Source organism: Panthera uncia, chromosome X, assembly GCF_023721935.1.
Source record: "Panthera uncia isolate 11264 chromosome X, Puncia_PCG_1.0, whole genome shotgun sequence".
In the NCBI taxonomy this organism is placed as follows: Eukaryota; Metazoa; Chordata; class Mammalia; order Carnivora; family Felidae; genus Panthera; species Panthera uncia.
Window position 1 is genome coordinate 111,727,764 of NC_064817.1, and position 27,106 is coordinate 111,754,869.

Sequence of the window (27,106 nt, forward strand, 5' to 3'; positions counted from 1 at the left end):
TGATGTGTCACAGGAAGAGCTGCTCAGCCCAGATGAGCACATTAGGGCTTTGAGGCATAGTGATAGCTTACCAGAGTCATCTGATGCCTTCGTTTATTACTCTGTAGAATCCATTTGGTAATACCCTATACATTCCCGCTGACCTATGTGAAGGAAAGTTCTGCTCTGGCACCCATACTTTCAAATGAGAGATAATGAATGAAACTGAGCAGTATGCACCCAGAAAGAAAAGGGTCTCTTGAGGAGCTTATTTAACACAACTTGTTACTTTCTATTCATACTCCAAGCCTTACTATCTGTGTTGGTCCATCCACATTCCCCACCTCCCTGTTTTGCCACCAATGTCCCCTAACATTGGAGGGGACTAGAATCGCTGCTGTACTTAGAACTCTTCAAGGAGTATAGATTGCTTCTTTCTATATACTAAATAATTCTTTGGCTTTGCCAGACTTAGATCCTTTTACCAAAGAGCTAGCAGTTGAGTAGATGTCATATATAGACACAAGGAACATACACAATGAAATGCCGTTAGAATTTAGAGAAGACAGGCTAGAGGCATTAAGGAAAGGTTTTAGAATATTCATGCTGGTCTTATAAGGATCAGTAACAATTAAACATGGGGGGGGGTGGGAGGTAAAGGATTAAAAGCAGGAGGAATAACGTAAAAAAGGCAGAGGTGGGAGTCAAGTTAATGGAATAGCAGATACTCCCGTTTGGATGGATCACAGATTCCAATGTTGATGAAATGGAATTCGTCACATCATTTTAGAGTTGTGAGGGACCTCTAATGGAAACACTGCAGATTTGAAAGATATCAAACATCATGGCAAGAACCATGGACATTATCTTCAATTAGTATGACCCTCCAACTCAAAGTTGGCTGGTGTAGAAAATACTGTGGCTCTCCACTCAGATTCTAATCTCAAGTCTATGCCATCTGCAACAGAGAATTAGAAACCATTTCAAAAGCAACTACTGTTGTGCTACTCTACTGTGTGCTAGCGTCACAACATCTGACCAATGGGGCCAGAGCTACTCATTATGAGCTGGATCCTATCAGACCTCCCAATCCATATGGACCGGCACACCCAGCAGGAATCCATTGTAAAATTGAAGTACAGTTCTTTCTTGACTTGCCATGGGGTTACATCCCAGGAAACCCCACTGTAAGTGAAAATATTGTAAGTCAAAAATGCATTTAATACACCTCGCCTACCGAACATCAGAGCTTAGCCTAGCCTACCTTAAATGTGCTCAAAACACATTAGCCTACAGTTGGGCAAAATCAGCTACCACATTATATGATAAAATGTTGAGTATCTCATGTACTTTATTGAATACTGTGTTGAAAGTGAAAAGCAGAATGGTTGTTCAGGTATAGAATAGCTGTACGTGTATAGGCTGTTTACCCTCATGATTGTGTGACTGACTGGGAGCGGCGGCTCACTGCTGCCACCCAGCATCAGGAGACAGTATCGTCTATATCACTAGCCCCAGAAAGGATCCAATTCAAAATGTAAAATACAGTTTCTGTTGAATGTGTATTGCTTTTGCACCATTGTGAATGCAAAAAATCCTAAGTTGAAACATCGTAAGTCAGGGACCGTAGTGCACCCAAGAACAGGATTGAAGAGGGCCAGAGTGCAATGATAAAGCTGCACAAGGGGGTGGACCAGATCTCCATGTCATTCTCCACTGTTGCATTAGTGCCTCCCCTTCGATTCACAGTCACATGGGAGTTCCTTTATGATGAGCTGACAGAGATGGCAAAATGATGAGCCTGGTTTCCTGGTCCCGGGTATCATGAGCTAAATTCATATGTTGAATTTGGGGATATCCGAAACCCCAGTGCCTCAGAATGTGACTGTATTTGGAGATAGTCTTTAAAGAGATAATTAAGTTAAAATGAGATCGTTACGTTGGATTCTAATCCAATATGACTGGTGTCCTTATGAAAAGAGGGAATTAGGTCATAAACACAGGGAGAAGATTATGTGAAGATACAGAGAGAAGACACTCTCTGCAAACCAAGGAGGCCTCAGAACAAACCAACCCTGCCAGCACCTTGATCTTAGACTTCTAGACTCCAGAATAGTGAGGAAATAAATTTCTGTTGTTTAAGCCACTCAGTCTATGGTACTTTGTTATGGCAGCCCTAGAAAACTAATATAACCAGTATGTAGATAAAGCCTAAATAGACTTTTGCTGCACTGCATTTCACTCAGAGATGGCTTTGAAAGACAGCTCTGAGGAGAAATATTCCCAATGGACAGAGTTTTGAGTGAGTCATACATTTTTTTGTGGAAAGGGAAGTGTCCTGAATTTGGAATATACTTCACTTCATGAGGAATGTAGAATGGTCTGGCTGGTTGGCCAGATGCCTTGAACCTTAAGTTCTTCAGGTCTAGAAGCTTTGGTTCCCAGAGGGGTATACTTCCAAGAGGTATATAGTAAGAGTCCCATTGAGCTTTAAGCTGTGGTGGACATCTTGTTACATTGGGCTTCTCGTGTCTAGAGAACAGCAAAGAAAGGGATCACCACAAAGCTGTAAGAAATAGTAGTAATTAATGTTTGCTATAGAAAATGGGCTTACCCAGGATTACGGCCCCTTCCAGGTCATGAGCCATGGCCGAAAACTGGCCAATACAGGAATGTGAAACCCTAGCCCTCTTGCCCCAATTTGGAACAACCCCGACTGACCAGATCCACGGGTTCAAGCAGGATTGGCTGAGACTTTGGTTTTAAGAGCATTGCGTATCATCTCCTTCTGCCTTAACCTGCCCTTCTCTTTTTCTTACGGGTGGATCTTCTGAGAGCACTTCTCAATAAATATTCAGTAGTAACTTGCTATCTCAGACTATGTTTTTAAGAAAAAAAATCTAACAGAACGGGTGACTTTGTTTGATTTTTAAAGTACACTTTATTTTTTCAGATCAGTTTTAGATGCACAGAAAAATGGAATGAGAGTTATAGAGATCTCCCATATACTCCCTGCCCTCGTACATGTGACTTTGTTTCTCATTTTCACTGAGAAAAGTAGAAACAATCATAAGAGACCTTCCATATGTTCTTACCACCAAACACATGAACCCACCCGCGTTTGCACCAATGTACTCTGCATACCCTCCCAGTTTAGTGTGCAGGAAACTTACGAGCATCTATCCAAGGCATTAGATGACATGTAAGGGTTAAATTGTACTGTAGGGCTAACGCTTAGCTTGAAAGATAACAACTTTGTTCTGACACTGAAGGTCAAAAGATAACAACCTTGCTTTTACTCTTGTAAATCATACTTCATACTCTTGTGAATCAGGCTTTACCAATGAAGGAAACAAAACCTCAAAAAAGAGCGTCAGAGACAAGGTCAAAGAGATCCACTGGTTGCAACTTAGCGGCAGAAAGTCTAAAATAATCACCTCATTCGATAACTGTTTCTGACTCATCTGGCAACTGTTTCTAACTCATCTGGGAACTGTTTCTCTGTTCTGTTCCCAGATAATGATAAAACGATGTGATCGGCTTTAAAAACTCTGTACCCCGGCTGTTCGAGGCCACACTCTTATCAAGAGTGTTGGTTCCGATCGGTCGGCCACACTCTTGTCAAGAGTGTTGGTCCCGATCGGTCAGCCTTGCCTCTCATTGTAATAAACTTTGTTACAACTGTCACTGGTGCCCGTAGCATTCTGTTTCAGGAGTCGCGTGGATGCAACAGACATCCTGTATCCCCAGCTCAAGGACTTTTCTCATCCAACTATCGTGTCTCTTCCTTTCATAATTTTTTTTTATTTCATCATTCCAATGAATACACAAAGATACTGTTACTCTTTCCATTTTTAAGCCAGGAAAACATTCTGACTTTACCATGCCTTTTCTCTGCCTCCTTTGCTTCCATTTCAAACAAAAGCCTGAAAAAAAATCTATACTTAACCATCTCCAGTTGCTCTCTTCCTGTTACCTCTTGAAAGTAAAGTGGTTCAATCAGGATGTTATCCTCACTACTGCACTGAAGCCACACTCATCAAGGCCTGCCAGTGACCTCCATCTTGCTTAATCCAATGATCAATTTCCAGTTCTCATCCTACTCCACCTCTGAACATCATTTGACATAGTTGATCACTTTTTGAAGTATTTTTTTTTTCACTTGGCTACCAGAATATAACACTTTCTTTGTTTTCCTCCTACCTTTGTGACTTTTCCTTCCTGTCTCATTTGCTGTCCCTACCCCCATTTTCCCAGACACCCATTCTTCTAAGCCACTAAAAGTACACCAGGACTCAGTTCTTAGATCTCTATCTTCTCTCACTTTAGATAATCTCATCTAGTCTTACAGCTTCAACTGCCATCTATATGCTGTTGATTCCCATATTTGTATTTGATTCCCAGCTTCTTCCATAAATTCCAGGTTTTTATTTCCAATTAACTGCCTTACATCTCCAACTGGGAACTCTAATAGGCATCTCCATCTTAATATGTCCCAAACTGATCTCTTGAATTACCACCACAATCATCTTTTGTACAAATCTGCTAATTCCCCATTTACCTCATTTCAATAAATGAAACACCATTCACCTGGTTGCTCAGGTAAAATCTCCTGAAGTCAGGCTTCTTTATTTCCCTCAGATAAGCCATGCATTCTAGAGGCAAAACCTGTTTTCTCCACCTTCAGGATATACCCAGAACTTTAACATTTCTTATGTTTTCTGCTCTTACCACCCAAGGCCAAGACAGTACTATCTTTCAACTGGACTTTTATAAAGCATCTTAACCGTTCTCCCGGTGTCTGTCCGTGCTCATTACACTCTATCCTCAAGAATGAGATTCTTACTGATATTTTTGGCTGATTTTTCTATTTAGATTTCTATTAGGTATATTAAAGTCTCTCACTCTTAATTGTGAACTTATGTTTTCCTTCCTATAATTCTGTCAAATTTTGCTTTACCTATTTGGTAGGTATGTTATTAGGTAAATCCATATTTTAAAACTGTCGTATCTTCCTGATGAATTAAACCTTTTCTCATTAGGAAGTTCATCCACTCATTTATTTAACATCTACTTCTGGACTCCTGGGTGGCTCAGTTGGTTAAGCTTCCTACTCCTGATTTCACCTCGGGTCTAGTGTAGAGAGGCTCAGTGCGAAGCCTGCTTGGGATTCTATCTCTCTCCCTCTCTCTCAAAATAAATAAATAAACTTATTAAAAATCTACTTATTATTTATTGAGCATTTACTATGCACCAGGCACTATTTCAGGTGTAGTGACCAAATAGAAAAAAAAAAAACCTGCCCTAATGGACCTTACATTTAGATATACTTACAAAAAACTCCGACACATTTAGATACTTTATCACTCAAGTAATAGATTTTGACTTATAATCTGCTTTCTTTTAAAGCAATAGCTCTAATTCTTTTTCCTTTGGCTAGAATTGGTTTGGTAAATGTTTTTTCATCCTTTTGCTTTTAGCATTTATATTTTAGATGTCTCTTGTAAACAGCATGTACTTGGAATTTTTGTTGTTGTACTTGGAATTTTTAATCCTGCCTGAAAATATTGGCCTTTTAACTAGATAATTTAATTCAATTAAAATTAATATAATTACTGATATATTTGCATTTATATATTACCAGATAATTTTGTTCTTTTATTTGCTGGAACTATTTTATATTTCTTTCCTTCTTTCATGATTTCCCTTGGATCAAGTTTTTTCATATTTCCACTTTTTTCTTTCTACCAGTTTGTGATACACAATTTTTCTGTTTTTAGTGATTACCCTATAAATGACAACATGAATGCTTCACTTTTCAAAGTCTAAAGATAATAAATATATTTCTCTTCCTTGTGACAATATAGGGACCATAGAATACCAGCTACACTTAAATTCTTTAAAGTCACACACTATAGGGGCAGCTGGGTGCTCAGTCGGTTGAGTGCCTGACTTCGGCTCGGGTCATGATCTCACGGTCTGTGAGTTCGAGCCCCGCGTCGGGCTCTGTGCTGACAGCTCAGAGCCTGGAGCCTGCTTTGGATTCTGTGTCTCCTTCTGTCTCTGCCCCACCCCTGCTCATGCTCTGTCTCTCTCTCTGTCTCTCAAAGATGAATAAACGTTAAAAAAAATTTAAACTTACACATTATAGTTGCTAAATAGTTTTTTTTTTATGATGAGCCTTTCATTTTCCTCAGAAAATTATTGTTTGGTATCCTTTGAGACCCAAATGTATGGTAACTTTCTCCAAAGATAATTTTTGTTTTTTTGCTTCTGTCACGTGTCTAGGGCTACTACCCATTTCATGGCTTATGTTTTCTGGAAAGCTATTTAGGCAATATGAATTTGGGTTTCTAATGCATATCAGGGCCAGCTTTTCATTGAAAAATCTATGGGTGCCCCACCAACATCTATATGCATTTCTAAGACCACATTGACACTAGTGTAAATATGGAAGTACGGCCTCCTATTAGATTGCCCATTTTCTGAAGATCCTAGGCATTGCCTTCTGTTCCCCCCAGCCTCTGAGATCATACAAACAAAGCTCAATTTCTACAGGCTTGGCAACAGAAGTAGTTTCATTGCTTTTGGAAATCCTGTCTTCCTTTATATTTTGGCTTGATAAATTCTTACTCTCTTTCCAGTTTTCCTGTATTTTTAAGAAGATTGGCTTTTTAATGTTTATTTACTTTTGAGAGAGGGATAGAGCTCAAGTGGGAGAGGGACAGAGACAGAGAGGGAGACCCAGAATCTGAAGCAGGCTCCAGGCTCTGAGCTGTCAGCACAGAGCCCGACACGGGACTCGAACTCACAAGCCGTGAGATCATGACCTGCGCCAAAGTCAGACTCTTAACGGACTGAGCCACCCAGGTGCCCCAAGATTGTTTTTAATCAACATTTTTACTTAATTTTACCAGGGTGTTGGTCTTCTCAACCAGATATACTAATGGAAAGAGGAGTCTCTCAAATGGTCTATTCTCCCTGTACAAGCTACAGTGTTATTCCTAAAATGTAAACCTCATTATGTTATTTCCCTGATAAAATCCCCCAGTAGCCTTCTGTCACACCTAAAATAAAATCCAATGTCCTTATCATGAATTACAGAGTCTGATGTGATCAGGCCTCCCACTGACTCCTCCTCATAATCTCCCAGCATTCTCTGCCATGCTCACCCCTTCGTAGACACACTGGTCTCCTAGAACATTCATAGAACATTCTATTGCTAGAATATGCCTCTTGCCTCAGGGCCTTTGCACTTTGTTTTCTGGATATCCTCATGGCTCTTTTCCTTCATTTCACTCTGCTCAAGTGTTACTTCCACAGAGAGGTATTTTCTGACCACTTTTTCTGAATTAGTGTATCTTTGCCACATTTTTGTGCTCTGCTTTATTTTTCTTTATAGCACTTGTCACAACATGACATTACATTGTATATAACTTCACCAATTTCATCTTCTCTCTGTACCCAAAAGAGGGTAAGATGGTTGATCCCAGAGCCATGGTTTCCCTGCTGTGCCCTAAACATTTAAAACAGGGCTTTTCAACGGCAACAGGATTTGTTAACCAATTATTGACATTTTGAGCCACATAATTATTTATTGTGGATGGCTGTCCTGTACCTTGTAGGGTATTTAGCAGGATCCCTGGCCTTTACCCACTAGGCGCCAGTAGCATACCCCCGGTTGAGATAACCCAAAATGTCCCAAGGCTTTGCCAAACATCCCCTATGGGATAAAACCAGCCCTGGTTGGGAGCCACCAATGTAGGACAGCTCCTGAAACAATAATTATTCATTAATAAATGAGGACTCATAGGTTTGAATCACAATTTTCCCCCTTACTATCTGTGTAACTTTGAGTCTGTAAAATAACAGTCATAATAATCAGCTTATGGTTTATCTGGGAGGATTAAAGACAAAAAATGCATATAAAGCATTTATCAGAGTGTTTGACACATAATACTCAGCAAATGTTGTTTTTATGATTTTTCGTATCCTTTAAGATCTAGATCAAATATCACCTTTTATCTGAAGCTTTCTCTGATTTCTTGCTAACAAAATTCTCTCTTGTGAATTCTACTAAAACTTTGTCTTTAATAGACCATGGCACATCAATTTTAATTATTTGCTTTAGTGTCCGTTTCTTCTAGTGGACTGTGAACTACTCTTCAGGAAAAGGGAGAGTGTCATATTTGTCTTGGTATCTCTTGAGCTTACGAAGCATTTGACACAACTTAAAGAAAATATATTAAAACACGTTCCCTCTCCTTTAGAATGGAGGAGATTGAAACCCATGAAGATGATGGGTCATTAGGGAAGGTCTCATCATTGATCTTTGTTTAATGGGAAGCTTCTTTCCTACCCCTGGGTAGAGTAAAGTCAAGTATCAACCAAGAGCAGCAGGGCAATTAGATGCAGAGCTGACATTAAGTGGAGTTACCTCATCTCCCCATATTAACCTCCAAAGAGAACAATAGAATTAGAGAAATGGACCTCCAAAGCCATGGTGTCAAACCCCTAGTCACAGGACCAGGGAACCAGAAGTTATACGTGTTATGTAAAAATATTTCTCCTGAGAATATTCTATGGAAGCTAGCCATAGGAAACAATTATTCCCTTTAATGAGACTACAAACTTTACATAGATTCCATAGAGAGGCATAGAACATGGGAAGAAAGAATTAGGATGAAATATTCACATAGACCCAGGTTTGAAACTTAGCTTTACCTTTCACTAGCTGTGTGACCTTAGACAAGCTACTTAACTTCTTGAGGCCTCAATAACCTCATTGTGAAACAGGAAATAATAAGAGTACCCAATTCATAGAGCTTGTTTGAGGATTAAAAAGCATAGTGTCTATAGCAAAGAAACAACCTAAGTATCTGTCAACAGATAAATGGATAAAGAAAATGTTATATTATATATATTATGATATATGTAATATATAATGGAATGTTATCCAGCCACGGGACAGAAGGAAATGTTTGTGACAATATGAATGAACCTTGAAATAAATCATAAAGAAAGTAGACTGGTGCTCACCAGGCGCTGGGGGGTAGGGGAAATGGGGCGATGTTGGTCAAAGGGTACAAACTTCCAATTATAACATGGGGGTCTAATATACAGCATGGTAATTATAGTTAACAATACTGTATAATATACTTGAAAGTTGCTAAGAGAGTTGCGTAAATGTCCTCAACACAAAAAATAAATAGTAATCATGTGACGTAGTGAAGGTGTTCGCTTATGCTGTGATGGTAATCATTTTGGAATATATGTGTATCAAGTCAAAATGTTGCACACGTTAAACTTACACAGTATCATGTGCGAATTACACCTCGACAAAGCTGCAGGATAAAGGATATCACTTAAAGCTGTGGTCTGCCTGGAACACAGTATGTGCCTAAAAATGACAGCCTATTCATATTGGTGACTTAGTATTTCAAATTGCCTGAGACAAGGATTTATTTCAGTGGATTCTTCTCTACTTGCCACCCCTCTTCAGTTTTCCAAACTTATATTCACTCTCAATGTATAATAAATGATACAGAATCAGGATTTTGTAAACTAGAAAGGAAATTAGGTGGGAAATAATTAAGTGAAGGGGACATTAGTACAGTTTTACTCAAATACTCTTTTACAATTTTTTTCAAAAAGGCTCTAGTTTTTCATGACTATAATAAACATAAACTGTAATGATTACCATGAGAAGTTCTAAAGAATAGCATTGTATATAAAATAAACAGTGAGTTATGGTTGTGGCTTAGGTTTTAAAGCCAGTTTCACATTAAACACCTTTGCCTTTGTTCTTCATTTTCTAGCGAGAAAGAACTATCTTTCCCACTAACTAAAGGTGCTAGTTTTCCTTTTTCTAAGCCTGCCCTTTCCCTGACTTAGGTAGCACACAGAAGAAATTACTCAGGGGGGAGAAAAGGCTGTAATTTCTGGGTGCTTTTATGCTAATCTCAACCCACAGCGCAAAGCTTTTGACTAGTGTGAAACTCCATGATTTGTTTCTTCAATGAAAACTTGCAAGGGTTTTTGCTTTTGTTTTTCCTCATTTGTTTTTTTAACCACATACTACCTATCGCCCCAACCTCCCTACCACCATTGCTCCCATCAATACCCTAAATAGGGTATTAGAAGATGAAATGTATGGGGGTGCCTGGGTGGCTCAGTCGGTTAAGCGTCCGACTTTGGTTCAGGTCAGGATCTCACGGCTCGTGAGTTGGAGGCCCGCGTTGGGCTCTGTGCTGACAGCTCGGAGCCTGAAGCCTGATTCGGATTCTGTGTCTCCCTCTCTCTGCCCAAACTCTGTTCCCCCGCTCGAAGTCTGTCTCTGTCTCTCTCTCAAAAATAAACATTAAAAAAAAGAAAATAAAAAAAAAAATGAAAATGAAATGTATGGAACAAGTAGGTCTGACTCTCCCAATTACAGACTGTCCTCAAAAAGTAATTTGAAATTAGATTCCTAAAATCACAACTTATGTATAAACTTACGGTTTTAAAATGCATTAATGAGAGAGATTAGAAAAGATATTTTTTGAGAAATTTAAACTGTATCTATCAAGACACATAAACTACAGTTCTGGTAGATGTCGCATAAAGTCAGCTCTGAAAAAGTAAAATATATTTCTCATAAATAGCCGATGAGATTGATTTTTTTTTTCCTTTTACAGTTTTCGCAGTAGGAGCCATGATCATTGTAATGCATATGGCCTGGTACATAGTAGCATCTCAATACAAGTTTGTTGCGCATATGGATGTTAGAATAAATAGAATAATGCAACATTATGGCTAGGCGCGAAAAAAGTACCACATACACAGACATTCACACTGGAAATAAATATTTATTCCAAGTGTATTGAAATATTATTGACTATATTCCTTATGCTGTACTTTTCATCTTTGTGACTCATTTATTTTATAACTGGAAGTTTGTACCTTTTGATCTCCTTTATCTATTCACCCATCCCACTGCACTGCACTGAGTAATGTATGGAATTGTTGAAGCACTGTGTCATACACCTGAAACTAATATAATATTGCATGTTAATTATACTTCAGTTTAAGAAGGAAAAAATAAAAGTGCATTGATTATATACATAATAGTGATTATATTCTATAAGATAGTAACCAAAATCAAGTGACGTAGAGTTTTATTTATAATATATCTTAGAGATGTTATATTTTATCTGTAGTATATCTTGGAGATGTTTTCAAAGGGTTGACGTGAGGACAGCAAATAACAGAGAAATATATAGAATATGATTCGATTTTAAAAAGTGACTACTGAACTTCCACTTCTGCCCATGAAGAAATAACCAATCCAGACCTTTCCATACCTACACAGACAACTAGAAAACTAGAAAACATACATTTGACATAATCTTGTATCAGATATCAGGACAATGGGCAGTGCAGGACTGTGATCACTAAGAGAAACAGAAAAAAAATGAGGTGAGCTCTGCAATCGCTCTAGCACAGGAGAGAAGAACCCAAGTGAACCACTGTTGTTTCACTAAATTGAAGAGTAGAAATGGGAATTGGGGTAAATTGAAACAATTGGAATTTGCATAGCAGAAAAATGGAGAGGAGGGAGCTATGCAGAAAAGGAGCTCCAGGAATCTTTATGAGGGCCTTCGGAATCTTTGGCTGACTGCTAATCAGCACATTTGTAGGATGAGTTCCATGAGACCAGAGAAAGAGTGACATACCTATAGGAACATACCTATAGATGCAGAGGTTGGGTTTATTACTGATTGCAGTGGAGGAGAATGAACACCAAGGCATCTGGTTCATTCTGACAACAGAGAGTGTTAGGGCTTTGGTGGGGTGATTTGGAAGAGGGTCTAAGGAGTGGGGGTTTGCTCTAGATAGAATGCTGCCAGAAGATAGGGACAATGCTATGGCTGGGTATCAAAATAAATCTTATGTAGAAGAAAGGCAGGGGAGAACAAATTTAAAGCTGTAATTCGACAAATCAGTAGCACTCGTGTTAGCAGGGAGGGCGATGTCCATATTTTGTGGGTCATATAGAGATCCGATTTTTGTCTGTGCTTAGACAAACTTATAAAATGGCTTTGCTTTATCTCACTTTATCATCGTCTGAAATTGGTGTTCTGTGATATTATTTATGTCCCACAAGAGAATAATATGGCTTAGCTGTGAGTGCCAGGCCAGCTTCTAATAGCACTGAGGCCTGTAAGTGTCAGGCCAATTCTCAGATGTCAAAAAATGGGGATTTTTTGGTTTTGGTTTTGTTTTTTTTTTTAAATTTTCTACACATAGGATTGAAAAGTCTTTAAAACCTACTAGGCTACTGGAGACTCACTCTAGCAAAGCTTAAAAACAGACCTTAAAATCAAGATGTAAAAAATCAAATTAAAAAATCCTTTAAATCAAAATCCAAAACTCTTCATTTAACTGCCTAGCAAAACAAATGGAACAGCAAATTGTGAGCTATAACAAGAAGGAAATTGTAGATAATGGAGTTAGCTGACAAGGGCTTTATAAGAGTTATTTAAAATAATGTAGCTTTGTTTTAAATTTTAAAGAAAAACATGAACATAATGAGGAGATAAATAGAAAACAAAACATGAGAGTTTGGAGCTAAAATACACACTATCTGAAATTAGAAACTAAGTGGATGAAATTTCCAGAACATTAGGCACTGCAAAACAAAAAAATTAAAAAAAAAAAAAAAAAAACTAAACCAAAGTAAAATTAGAACATTCAGTTGGTGACAACAGAATCTGACTGTATTACAAATGTCTTAAATAACTTCACTGAAGAAGGTGGGGGGAAAGGTGGATATGAATCGAGTCTATAAGACTAAATGCAAAGTTTCATATAGATAGTGCACTCTATTGGATAACATCGTTTCCCACTGGGGTACAGACTAACAATTCTGAAGCCATTTGACATGCATACTGGAACTGAACAATGAAGCAAATAGATGATGGAGTTGGGACTCAAGTTTCTCACTGTTGGAACGGGAGATTGCAGACAAGCAGAAGGCTAGAATGATACATATGGTAATGGGTTCAAGTTCAAGACATCAGTATAAACTCAGGTTTAGCTAACATAGATATAGATGGCTGCACATAGAAATATTTGTAGATACAGATATATACACAGTTGAGTTTACATACGTATATACTTTCTCACTGTATCCACTGAGAGTGCCTAGAATTGATGACAACTGAGAAGCAACCAACACACCTGGGACTCAAATCTTGGTTTCTAGTATCATTCTCCAATAAAAGAAACCAGGGCTCCTTGAAAAAATGACTGTTTCGAGGGCTAGGGCAGGAAATATACAATATGAGCCTAGAGCAACTTGTAACGCCAGAAAATTTTTAAAAATCTCAAAAGCAAATGGATGGGGGCATGTAAAAAGGACACCGAAACCAACAGAAATAGCCCCCAATGACCAAAGCAGGAACAATATGAAAAAATAATAAATAATATTGACTTATAATGCAAACTATGCAATAGATATCTGGAAATCCATAGTGATATAAATTATTGGGTAAATAAGTGGAAGAAAAGAGACAAGTCTCCTATAGAGAACTCCAAATCACGTACGTTGATACTCCCTACTCTAAGGTGGAACCCAATTCCCGTCCCCTTTGAGTGTTGTCTGTACTAAACGATTTGCTTTGAAACTTTACCGTGGAGGTAACTTTACTGTGGAGAAATGTGGCCTACACTACTTTGGCTAGGTGATGAAAGCTAATGGCACTAGCGATGTGTCATGTGCTATCAGGTACCCCGTGGTATTCTTCCCCAGAACTCATAGCCTCAGTCTAAGAATGACAACAGCATCAGAACAAAAAAATCCCAATTGGGGGACATTATGCAAAATACCTCACCAGTACTTCTCACAGGTGTCAAGGTCATCAAAAACAAGGCAAGTCTGAGAAACAATTAAGAGGAGCCTGAGGAGACATGAGGACTAAATGTCATAGGGTGTCCTGCATGGTATCCTGGAGTGGGAAAAGGACATCAAGTAAAACCTAAGGAATACTGACTAAAGTATTGGCTTTAGTTAATAATATATCTATATCGGCTCATGTGTTGTGATATATACACCATTATATGGAAGATATTAACATTAGGGAAAACTGAGTATGGGGTTTTCTTATATGTGAACTTACTGTACTATGTTGATATCTTCACGGTAAATGTAAAACTATCCAAGAAAATGTTTATTAAGCAATTTACAGACCAGTAATGACAAGTAGAATAATGTTACATGATCCAATATATATATATAATAGCAATTTACAGAACAGTTATATATATATATATATATATTAGGAGTCCAAGAAAGAGAAGGGAGAAAGGTGGAAGCAGAAAATTATTTGAGGACAAATGGATAAAATTTTGTAGATTTGATTTTAAAACTATGAATTTGTAGAACCAAGGAGTTCAATCAAATACAGGAGGATAAAGACAAAGAAAATCAAGCCTAAGGCATCATAACCAAATTGCTAAAATAAGTGTAGGGAAAAAAATTAAAAGCAGGAGAACAAAAAAGACACGTTACATGTAGATGAATAAAAGGAATTATTACACACTTCTTACCAGAAATTATGAAAGTCAGAGCACACTTTGACAAAATTTATAAATGTGCTAAAATCAACAAAACTACCAGCCTAGATCTCTGCATCCAGTGGAAATCTGTTTTGGAGATGAAGAAATACAGAAATTTGCAGCACATTAAAACAAAAGCAGAGATCAGAAGAGGTCGCGAGGTAAAAGAAATGTAAAAGGAATTCTTTCAGATTGAAGGGGAAAAACATACACCACATAGAAACTTGGATCTGTGCAAAGCAAAGGGCCTAAAACAATGAGTATGTATGTAAATTTTGAAGTTTTTTTTCATTAATTTGGGGGAAAAGATAGACGATACAACTTACCAACATCAGGAATGAAAGGGAGAATGTCCCTGTATACCCTATAGTCGTTCAAAAAATAATATGCACATCAAACAACTTTATGACCATGCATTAGCAACTTAGATGAAATGGACAATTACTGAAAAACACGATACCTAAATATAATAGAGAATTGTAATAGGTCTGAATTGTGTGCCTACATTGATTGCATATAAATATACAATTCATATATACTAAAAACACTGAATAATTTATTTTTAAAAAAATAATACTGACATGGGGCGCCTGGGTGGCTCAGTCGGTTGAGCAACCAACTTCGGCTCAGGCCATGATCTCACAGTTTGTGAGTTCGAGCCCTACGTGGGGCTCTGTGCTGACAGCTCAGAGCCTGGAGCCTGCTTCGGATTCTGTGTCTCCCTCTCTCTCTGCCCCTCCCCCGCTCATGCTCTGTCTCTCTCTGTCTCAGAAATAAATAAACATAAAAAATTAAAAAAAAATAATACATTAGTAGTATGCTTATCATGATGAGCACTGAGTAAGGTATAGAAGTGTTGAATCACTATATTGTACACCTCAAACTAATATAACACCGTATGTTAACTACACTGGAATTAAAATTAAAAAAATAGTACTGACATTGTTTTCCTGTTTATACTACATAAATCCTATTAATTCAATTTTTCATACATCTCCCATTAAATTTTGTTATAAAAAAGCGGCGGAGGGGGCGCCTGGGTGGCTCAGTTGGTTAGGCATCCAACTTCGGCTCAGGTCATGATCTCACAGCTCCTGAGTTCGAGCCCCGCAACAGGCTCTATGCTGACAGCTCAGAGCCTGGAGCCTGCTTCAGATTCTGTGCCTCCCACTCTTTGCCTCTCCCCTGCTCATGCTCTCTCTTTCTCTCAAAAATAATAAATAAAAATTTTAAATATTTTAAGTATTTTAACCATGATGCAAAATATTCAGCATAGCCACTCTTCCTACTCCACCAAGATTATGAAAAGAGAATAAGTTGTCCTGGTCCAAACCTCTTAAAAAGAAATAGCTGTGCTGAAAAATAATTCCTGGAGGGAAGCTATGTGTGCAAACTTGCCCTTGAGGCACTTGACTTTGGGGCAGTCAGATTTCAGGAGTCTTGTTTGAAGGCTAGCATTTTTTCTCCTGGTTTTGGCATAGGATAAAAAACCAAGAGCTTTAGTCAGAAAAAGCTGACTGAACTATGAACTTCCTAAGCATGCGACCTTGTTGGAGTTGCTTAACTTGGCCAAGTGTCACTTTCTTGTTTATTAAGTGGACCACAATATCTATCTCTCAGAGTTTGAAAATTAAAGGTATCACTTAAAAATCTAAAACTGATAGATGCTCAATAAATGACAGCAGTTAAGATTAGTTTTACACGATTATTTTCTTGTTTATAGTCGTGCACAGGGCTGGTGCACAGTATTGTGCCCTTAGTGGATCTGTATCTGTTCTAGTTAATGAATGCCATTTCCATAGCTACCAAAATTCTTTCGTGGATAGGGCTTATTGAGCACTGTCGGTGAATGCACTTTTAAACTTAACTCACAAAGTTGACAACTTGAACAAAGTAATTGCCTTTGTATCTGGGGCTAGAGTATAAGAATTGTAAGGGGGCAATTCTGCCTTGCTAAATTTTTGATAATTAGTGTATTGACAGGTTGATTGGCAAAGTTAGTTAGTGATGTGGGTTTTCTTCTTTGTATTTGAATTAAAATGCAGTTTAATTTAAATGTCATCCAAAATAAATTCTTAAAAAGAACAATTTGCAATGATCCTATTTTGGCACATTATAATTACATCTTTCATATTACTCCTTCATTTCAATCTTCTTTCAGGTAGAAAAGTATAATTTATAAGTTTTTCTTATTATAAATGACGATACAGTTAATCACACAGAAAGAAAAAAAAAGTTGAATTGAGGAATTAACCAACTTACATTCCAAATGAAATTTATTTATGTCTAGTTTGTTATAGAACTATCTTACTGCTCCCTTTGCACTAGCTCTGAGAGTAATGGTGTAAATGGAAAATAAACAATGTGTGATCAAAGGGTGTGGGATCCTGCTTAGAGTCTTTTAACACATAAGATATAGCACCATCACATGCCATGATCTTGCAGGAAACATCAATAGAATCCACTTCTGAAACATACATCTTTTACAACCCAAATCAAAGAGGGTATATGTGAAAAGTCACCTTATTCTAACGTGGCAAAGTGAAGATTTGAGAACAAGCCTCAGAATAAAATGTCTTCAGTATTGGGCAACAGGGTAAAATTTAATTCATTTAACATTGACTACCTACCGTGAACAAGGCAGTATGCTAACTATGTCTGAGGTGGGGTTGTGTAAAATAGAGCTGGACAGGACATGACCTTGGTTACCAATAGACTTTCAGTCTAGTAAAAGGTGTAAGCCTTGCATTTTGATTATTTATTTATCTGCTATATTTCAAGTTGTATGTTACATGTTTCTCCATATATTAGCTAATGGGATCTTCAAAACAATCCCAATTAGTGGTTAGAATGAGGCACATTTATGTGTGTGTGTGTGTGTGTGTGTGTGTACACATACATACTAGTAAACGACAGCTGAAATGTGAATCCTGCCTTCATGTTCTAAGTCCAAATGGTGTCTCCGCTTTGCCACAACTTCCTCACTATATTTCATATGTGAAATGTTGTAAGAGAGTGACAATGCAATGTTAAGAATTCAAAGGAAGCAAGCCAATCTCTAATCAGAAGTTTTGGCCATGCTTCATGGAAGAGGGAATCTTTCAACTGGGACTTGAAGGATAGTCATAATTTCAGTAGATAGATATATAATGGAACAGAGGGGGAGAGAATAGGTCTGTCAACTAGGAGATATCAAAGATGACAGCCAAATTTGGGGCACAGAGACATAGAGGATAATGGCACCATTAAGCATAATGGGAGACTTAGCCTGGAAAATGAATGGGATAATTGATATTTACCAAGACTGCTTAATTGCCGATGACCTTGTCATCCATTTAAAATATTTTATTAGTCAAAAAATAATCCAAAAACCTATATCACTAAATCTGTACTGGGGCCTACGGCATGGAACTGGAAAACAGATGAGTAAGTAGACTTGAGGGAGAGAAACATTCAGGTAACTAAAGGAAGAAAACTCCAGAAAAGGGAAAAACAACTTCAAAGACTGAAGTGAGAACGTGCCTAGAGTATTCAAAGAAATGTAAGTGGCCGGTGAAGGAGTAAAGTAATGATTGAGCCAAGTAGTAGGAGATGAGTTCACAGAGGTAACCGGGAGTGAAGAAGGAGGGCTCCTGGTGGGCAGATTATAAAAAGCCTTTTGGCAATGGCTTTAACTCTGAGGATGAGTGTTCTGAGAAAAGGAATGACTTGATGTGACTTGAGATTTATCAGGATCACTGTGTTGAGAGCAGACTGAAGGAAGGAAATGGCTGGAACCAGGAGTCCCAATAGGAAGCTATTGCGACAACCTAGACAAGAGATGATGGTGGCTTGGATAAAGATATTGTCAAAGGGAATAGTGGTAAGTGGATGAACTGTAGATTCTGAAAGTAGAGCCAGCAGGAATTTCTGTCTGATTAGATGTGAGGAGTGAGAGAAAGAAGAGGACTCAAAGGTAACTCCAAATTTTGTGGCCCAAGCAACTGGGAGGATGTTGCCATTTACTGAGATGGAAAAGACTGAATGGAGGAAGTTCCGGCAGAGAAGGGGGAATCACCGTCTTAGTTTGGGGCATTCATGTCAAGTTGTGTTAGTCATATGAGTGTTGACTTCAGGGGAAAAGTCTGTGCCAGAGACACAAATATGGGAGTCATGGGCGTGAAGATGGTGTCTAAAGCCATGCGAATGAATGCAGTCACCTAGAGAAATGTATTGATAAAGTAGAAATTTTAGTTTTGAGCCCTAAGGATCTTTATCATTTATTTACAAGTCAGAGAAAAGACCAGCAAAGGCTCAGCGAGAGAGACAAGGAAAATAAGAGGAAACAAGAAGAGTGCAGTGTCCTAGAACCCCAGTGGGGGGGGAAGTTTTCTGAGGAGGGAATAAGCAATTGTGCCAAATGCTGTACAGAGGTTGAATAATATGAGGACTGAGAGTTGAAATTGGATGTAGCAATGTGGATTTTATTAGTGACACTGATAAAAAAAAAAAGTTTAGGTGGACTAGTAAGGGTGAGATTCTGATTAGAATGAGTTTATTGGAGAGTGGGTAGAGAGCAAAAGGAAGTAGGGTCAAGGAAGGTTTGGTTTCTGTTTGTTGGGTGGTAATACGGGAGGACTGAGTGTGTTCGTATCCTGATGTAAATAATGCGATGGAGAAGGAAAACCTGATGATCCTGTAAATAAAAGGGATAATTGCCCCAGTAGTGCCCTTCAACTGGCAAGAGAAGATGGGATCCGATGCTTCAGTGGAGAAAGTAGTCTTAACTGGGAGTGAGAATGCCTCATCCAGAGTAACCAGGATTGGGGGGAGTGGCATATGGTCAAATGCAGGTGGGTGGGTAGATGTGGCGCTGCGGGTCTGTGGAAGTTCATGCCTTTGACTGCTTCACTTACTCCTACATAGGAGATCCAAGATGAGAGCAGACTAAATGTTCGGCTTCTGTATTCATTCCTGTCTTCTACAGAAAAAGCTTTAAGTTCTTCCAGTTACTCTTTTAAGTCATGACGAGGCTGAACCTGAGAACGTAATCGCTGAAGAAATGTGAAATAACACCTGGAAAAGTCTCCAGGCAAAAATGTATGGTTAACAATGTAACGCAATAATGTTAATATTAATAATAATAGCAATAATAATAGCACTCAGTTCTACCTAAGAATTGTTACTTTTCTGGGAATTTGACATAGATCTTGTTCGCTTCCCATGATTTTCACCCGTCACACTTTTGGCACTTGTAAAGTGGGATCTCTGTGGCTAATGATGTACCCAGATTGGTGATGCTAATAGATTTGTGTCATAAAAATTACCCATGCATTCCACAAACATTTTTTGAGGACCTGGTATGTGTCAGATACTGTGCAGGTGACAAAGATAAGAAATATGGTTTGACAGAAATAGTAGGGGAGAGAGACAAGAAAGCAGGCAATTGTAATGTGCATTGTATACACCATGACAAAGTAATAATAGAATATAGTAAGTGTCATGGAAATATGTTGTAACTCATTGTGGAGAGAGTTTACATTGACTCATAAATAGTGATGTTTTGGCTGAACTTTTATCCAATAAAAATTTATACGTTTTTATTATAATAAATAAGATTTTCTCACTGTTTTATAACTATTTACTTCCTTATTTACTATTTATTATTTTTCACATAACAAACACCCTTTTAAACTGTACAATTTAGCGATGTTTACTATATTCACAAAGATGCGCTATCAACACCACTAATTCCAGAATATTTTCTTCTGCCCCAAAGAAACCCCTTCCTCTCCTTAGCACTCGGCAACTGCTCATTTACTCTCTGTATCTATGGATTTGCCTATTTTGACATTTCATATAAATATGATCATATAACATGTGGCCTTTTGTGTCTAGCTTCTTTGACTTAGCACATAATCTTTTCAACGTTTATCCATGTGGTGGCATGTATCAGAACTTCTTTCCTTCTTACGACTGAAAATATATGGAATATTTTGATTATTATGAATAATGCTGCTGTGAACACGTGTGTATTAGTTTTTGTGTGACCAAATGTTTTCAGTTCCCCTCTTTTGTTCCTGATTTTAGTCGTTTGAATCTTCTCTATTTTAGTTCAAGTCTAGCTAAAGGCTTGTTGATTTGGGTGATCTTTTCAACAAACCAACTTTTGGTTTTGTTGTTTTTCTCTGTTGTTTTTCTGACCTTTATTTCATTGATTGTTTTACTCTAATTTTTATTATTGTCTTCATTCTAGTTGACTTGGCTTTACTTTGCTCTTATAGGTCCGTAACGTATTAGGTTGGATTATTGATTTGAATTTTTTGCTTTTTTGATTTTTTTAAATTTATCTTATAACAACTGGAAGTTTGTACCTTTTGACCACCTTCACTCATTTCATGCACCCACCTAGCCCCCGCCTTGGCAACCACCATTCTTTGTATTTATGAATTCATTTTGTGTTTGTTTTATTTCATTTTTTTCTTTAGATTCCACACGTAAGTGAGATTTGTCTTTCTCTGTCTGACTTTTCTCACTTAGTATAATGTCCTTTAGGTGTATTCATGTTGTCACCACTGGCAGGATTTCCTTCTTTTTATGGCTGAACAATATTCCATTGTATATACCCACCACATTTTCTTTCTCCATTCATCCACTGATGGACACTTACGTTGTTTCCATGTTTCGGCTATTGTAAACAATGCTGCAATGAACGTGGGGGCGCAGATATCTTTTTGAGTTTGTGTTTTTGTTTCCTTCAAATAGATACCCAGAAGTAAAATTACTGGATCATATGATCGTTCTATTTTTAATTATTTTGAGGGATCTACATACTGTTTTCCATAGGGGCTGCGCCAATTTACATTCCCACCCAACAGCACACAATGGTTTCCTTTTCTCCATATTCTTGCCTATTTGAGTTTTTAAAAATATAGAGGTTCACAACTATAAATTTCTTCCCAAGCATTGCTTTAGCTGCATCCTATCACTTTTCTTTATTGATTTTTTAAATATTATTTTGGAGAGAGAGTGCATGAGTGGGGGAGAGGGGCAGAGAGGAAGAGAGAGAATCTCAAGCAGGCTCCACGCTCAGCATGGAGCCCGATGCACGGCTATGTCCCATTACCCTAGGATCACGAACTGAGCCAAAATCAAGAATCCGTCGCTCAACTGACTGAACCACCCAGGTGCCCCTCATTTTACTTTTAGTTAGTTGTTATTTTTATTTCCATTCACCTCAAAGTGCTTCCTAAGTTTACCTATGATTTATTATTTGACCTATTGGTTATTTGGGAGTATGTTGTTTAATTTACACATATACTCCAAATTTTGTTCTATTACTGATTTCTGATTTCATCCTTTTGTGGTCAGAGAACATACTTTGTATGTAAATTCATTGAGACTTACTTTCTAGCCTAAAAATATGGTTTGGCCTAGAGAATGTTCAATGTATACCTGAGAAAAATGTGTATTCTACTACTGTTGGATAGAGTGTTCAATAGATTTTGTCAGGTTTCACTGGTTTATAGTGTTGCCTAAATCTTCTGTTTCTTTTTTGGTCTTCTGCCTAGTTTTTCGTCCATTATTGAGTGGGGCATTGAGGTCTCCAGTTATACAGTTGAGTCATCTATAGCTATTTTCAGTTCTGTCAGGTTTTGCTTCATGTCTTTTGGGACCCTGTTTTTAGGTTCAATTATTTTTGTAATTTTTATATGTACTTGATGGACTAACACATTCACCATCACAAAAATGGCCTTATTTTTCTCTATTAATAGTTTTTGTCTGAAGTCTATTTTGTGGATAGCCACTCCATTGTTCTCTGGTTACTGTTTACATGGAATATCTTTTTCATCCTTTTACTTTCAACTTATTTGTGTATTTGCATTTGAAGTGCATCTATTAAATAATAGCATAGAGTTGGATTACTTTTAATCCGTTCTGCTAGTATCTTCCTTTTAATTGGAGTGTTTAATCTATTTATACTTACGTAATTACTGATAAGGTAGGATTTTTGTCTGCCATTTTGCTAATTGTTTTTTATTTGTATTATGTTATTTTTGTTTTTCTATTAATCTACTACCGCCTTATTTTGTGTTAAGTATACATTTTGTAGTGTACCATTTTAATTCCTATTTCATTTCATTTTATTTATTTATTTATTATTTTTTTCAAGTTTATTTATTTATTTATTTATTTATTTTTCATTTATTTTTGAGACAGAGAGAGACAGAGCATGAACAGGGGAGGGTGTGAGAGAGGGGGAGACACAGAATCCGAAACAGGCTCCGGGCTCCGAGCTGTCAGCACAGAGCGCGACATGGGGCTTGAACCCACGGACCGCAAGATCTTGACCTGGGCCGAAGTCGGACGCTCAACTGACTGAGCCACCCAGGCGCCCCTCAAGTTTATTTATTTTTGAGAAAGAGGGGAAGGACAGAGAGAGAGAGAGAGAGAGAGAGAGAGAGAGAGAATCCCAAGCAGACTCTGCACTGTCAGTATGGAGCCTGACTTGGGGCATGAACTCACAAACCGTGAGATCATGACCTGAGCAGAAACCAAGAGTCGGACTCTGAATGGACTGAGCCATGCAGGCGCCCTTCATTTATTTTATGATATATTTTTTAAGTTAATTTTTTAGTGGTTACCTTGGGATTGTAATTATCATCTTAATTAATAGCAATCTAGTTTGGATAGATACCAATTTATTTTTGATAGTATACAGAATCTTTGCTTCTAGATAGCTCTGTTTTCTCCTTCCTCTTTTGGCTCTTATGGTCATACAAATTACATCTTTGTACAATGCATGCCTATCAAAGTGGATTCATAATTGTTGCTTTAAGCAATTGTCTTCTAAATCACGAAAAGATAAGAAGGGTCACAAACAAAATGTATTTATGCTGTTTTTCATTTTTATCTCTGTAGTAATCATTACTGATGCTTTTTATTTCTTTAAGTGGATTTGAATTACTGTCTAGCCTCCTTTCATTTCAAGCCAGAGAACTTCCTTTGGAATTTATTGTAGAGCATATCTGCTGGTGATGACTTCTCTCAGTTTTTGTTTGTACGAGGATGTCTTAATTTCTCCTTCATTTTGAAGGATAGCTTTGCTGGATATAAATTTTGGGTTCACTGCTTTCATCTTCCAGCACTTTATATATGCCATCCTCCTGCCTTCTGATCTCCATGGTTTCTGATGAGAAAACAGTTTATTTATTAAAGATTGCTCATGGAAGATGAGTTGCTTCTAACTTCTTTTATGATTCTTTTTGATGCTGTTTTGGTCAGTTTGATTATGGCATGGCTAGGTGCGGACCTCTGAGTTTATAGTAGTGGGAGTTCACTTAGCTCCTTGGATGTTTAGATTAATGTTTTCCCTAAATTTGGAAGTGTTAGCAATTATTTCTTCAATTTTTTTGTATCCATTTCTCATTCTCTTTGCCTGAGGCTCTCTTTATGCTTATTTTGGTGTGACTAATGTTACTCTCTGTGTACTGTTCAGTTTTCTCCTTTCTTTCTGTTCTTCAGATCAGATCATCTCAATTAACCTATCTCACATTCACTCATTCTATGTTTTGCCTTCTTAAATCTGCCATTGAGACTTCTAGTGAATTTTTCATTTCAGTTATTATATTTTTCAACTCCAGAATTACTATTTCGTACTTTTTAATAATTTCTACCTTCTTTTTGATATACTCTCTTTTGTGAGACATGCTTTCCATAATTTCCTTTATGTCTTTGTAAATGATTTTCTTTTGTTCTTTGAACATATTTAGAATAGCTAATTAAAACTCTTTTTCTAATAGTCCAATGTCTGCTCCTCAGGGACAGTTTTTCTTGATTGCTTTTTAATTTTTGTTTTTTTTTTTTTTCTTGTTTCTTGGCCTGTCTTACAATTTTTTTGTCCAAAACTAGGTATTTAAAATAATATAACGTAGGAACTTTGGAAATGAAATTCTGTACCTCAGGGATCGTTGTTGCTGTTCATTGTTGTTCTCGTTCGTTTGTTTAGTGACTGTTCTGAACTAATTCTGTATCAGTTCAGAATTAGAACTAATTTTGTAATCTCTCTTCTGAGTCGTGTGCCACCATTAAAGTTTCCACTCAGATTAGTCGTCAACTAATGATTGGACAGACGTTTTCTTAAATGGTTGGAACCAACAGGTCTTCCGGTCTTTGCCAAGGGGCTCTGTGTGCGTGTTGGGGCTGGCAGTACAGTCTGCACATGTATGTACTTGGCCCTCTAGATTTGAAGTCTTTATAGACATTTCATTCCTTAGCTCTTCATTTTAAGCTTTGTGGTTAGTCTATCATTCACTTGCACCATTATCCACTTCCTCAGACAGTCTTGCATTTAAACAATTGCCTTTAATGGTTTTCTTCAAACTTCAGGGAAAGGGCTCTTCTGAGTAGAGGATCTCTGAAGGAGGTCAAATACAGACAGCCTTGCAAGTGAGATCTTCCAGGGAGACATCAGACACATCAAATAATGACATTCATCTGGGAATGTAGCTTTGAAAAAGTTCTGACACTGTTCTGTCCCTGCAGTGGCTGCCGGACTTGCTGGTTTCACTGTGAATGCAGGCCATTAGTTTTCATGGCTCCTGTGGAGCTAGAGGACTGGGTATTAGACTAGGGCAAGTTACAACACTACAAAGCTCACTGTTCTTACCTGCATTCAACCCTTTTTCTTGATTAAATAATGCTTGTATTGTTACTAGTCTTTTTGCTAATGTCCAGAGTTTTGAGACAGATGATTCTTAGAATTTTTGCTAGTTTTCTCATGGCTTTTATTAAGGAGAAAATTTCTAGAAGTACTTACTCCACTATTTTCACTGTCATCGCTACTTATCTGGATCTTGTGTCACTATTAGGGGTTTTGCATTATCCTGATAAAAAGGGTGGCCCTCCAGGCAAAGGAAGTTTAGAAGAAATGCACAGAAAAAGGACATAGAGCAGCATCCTTAGGGAACCATTAATCATTCTTTATGATCTGAATGCTGAATGGAATTGGCTGCAAAGCCAAGCATAGGGTGTGATTATGAAGGGCTTTGTAGATGTTGCTAAGAAGATTTATAGTGGTGTGGTAGAATTCGTGACCCAGTTAATTATTGAAAAGTATTTATTTGAGATAATTTAATAACTAAAATTAAATTATGTAAGATATGCAATTAAAGAGAATATATTAAAAGCCAAGATAGTATCTACTCAAGACTAATCATTTCCTAATTATTTTACTCTCTTTCACTCTTATCTATGCTATTGAGGATGTTTACTTCTATTATATCTGCACGGTGGACATATTATATCACGGTGTGCTACTGTGCATTTCTTTTCGACTCTGTTTAGCGAAGTCACGTTGGCAGTTGGAGTCAATCATGATGGTAGTGTTTACACAATAGTTACAAATGCTACAAATCAGGGCTTTTTTGAGAGCCGGTTGATAAACATCTACCAGCCACATCACTGAGTTTATACCTTGTTTTTCCAGAATGTCTAGACATTGAAAAATTAGAGAAAATAAGTAAAATAATTTAATTGTACTTTAGAAAGATCATTCTAGCAAAAGTATGGATAATAGGTTGGGGGAGGACTAGATGGAAAAAGAGGGAAATCTGTTAGTATGTCAGTGAACTAGATCTTAACAAACAGATATTAACTGGGTAATAAGCTAGTAGACAGAGGTTATCTATTCGTGCCCAGAATGATCCAGTTTAAATAAAGCATCCAAGTAATACGTGCATTAAGAAATGAGCAATACTCTAAAAGACTATAGAAGAGTTTGTAATGAAGCACAATAGTCCCATGCCCACACTACTCCTCGCCCAGTTCTGTGCCCCAGAAGAAACCATTTTGTTGACTTCCCAGTTTTAGTTCTTCTGGTCGTTAATTTCTTATCTCTGCGTAATGTAGTTGCAACACTATTCATCAACTTTAGATGTTATCCGTTGATCCCCTGTAATGGTTGATGTGTTTTTAGATCTTTTGCAACCTCCCACTTCTGTCCCTCCATCTTCCTCTCAATATTGTTATGTCATCTGTGCTAGATATTTCTAGTGCTTCACCACTATCTTTGTTTCCTCTGCTTTTAGGCACACAGAAAACTACATGAAAGATCATGCTTTCAAGCCACCTTGCAGTTAGTTAGGGCCATGTGACTAGTGCTGGCTAATGGGGTATGAAGAAAAGTAATATGTGTTGCTTCCAGCCCCAAAGCATTGAAGAAGAGGCATGGAATTTTCATGTGACCTCCCCTTGTACTGTGGCCAACTCTGAAAACTTGTGTTGATATGGAGCCATCATAAGATAGTAGACACTCAGGCAGCTTAGCTCTTCTGAGTGGCTACATGGAGCAGGGTCTGTACGGACCTATGCTAGACACGTAGTGAGCAAGAAAAAGGTCTCTTGCTATGTTAGGCCACTTTGTTTCTTTCAAAAAATTTTTTAATGTTTTATTTTACTTTTGAGATGAGAGAGAGAGAGAGAGAGAGAGCATGCACGCGCACGCCTGAGTGGGGGAGGGGCAGAGACGGGGAGACACGGAATCCGAAGC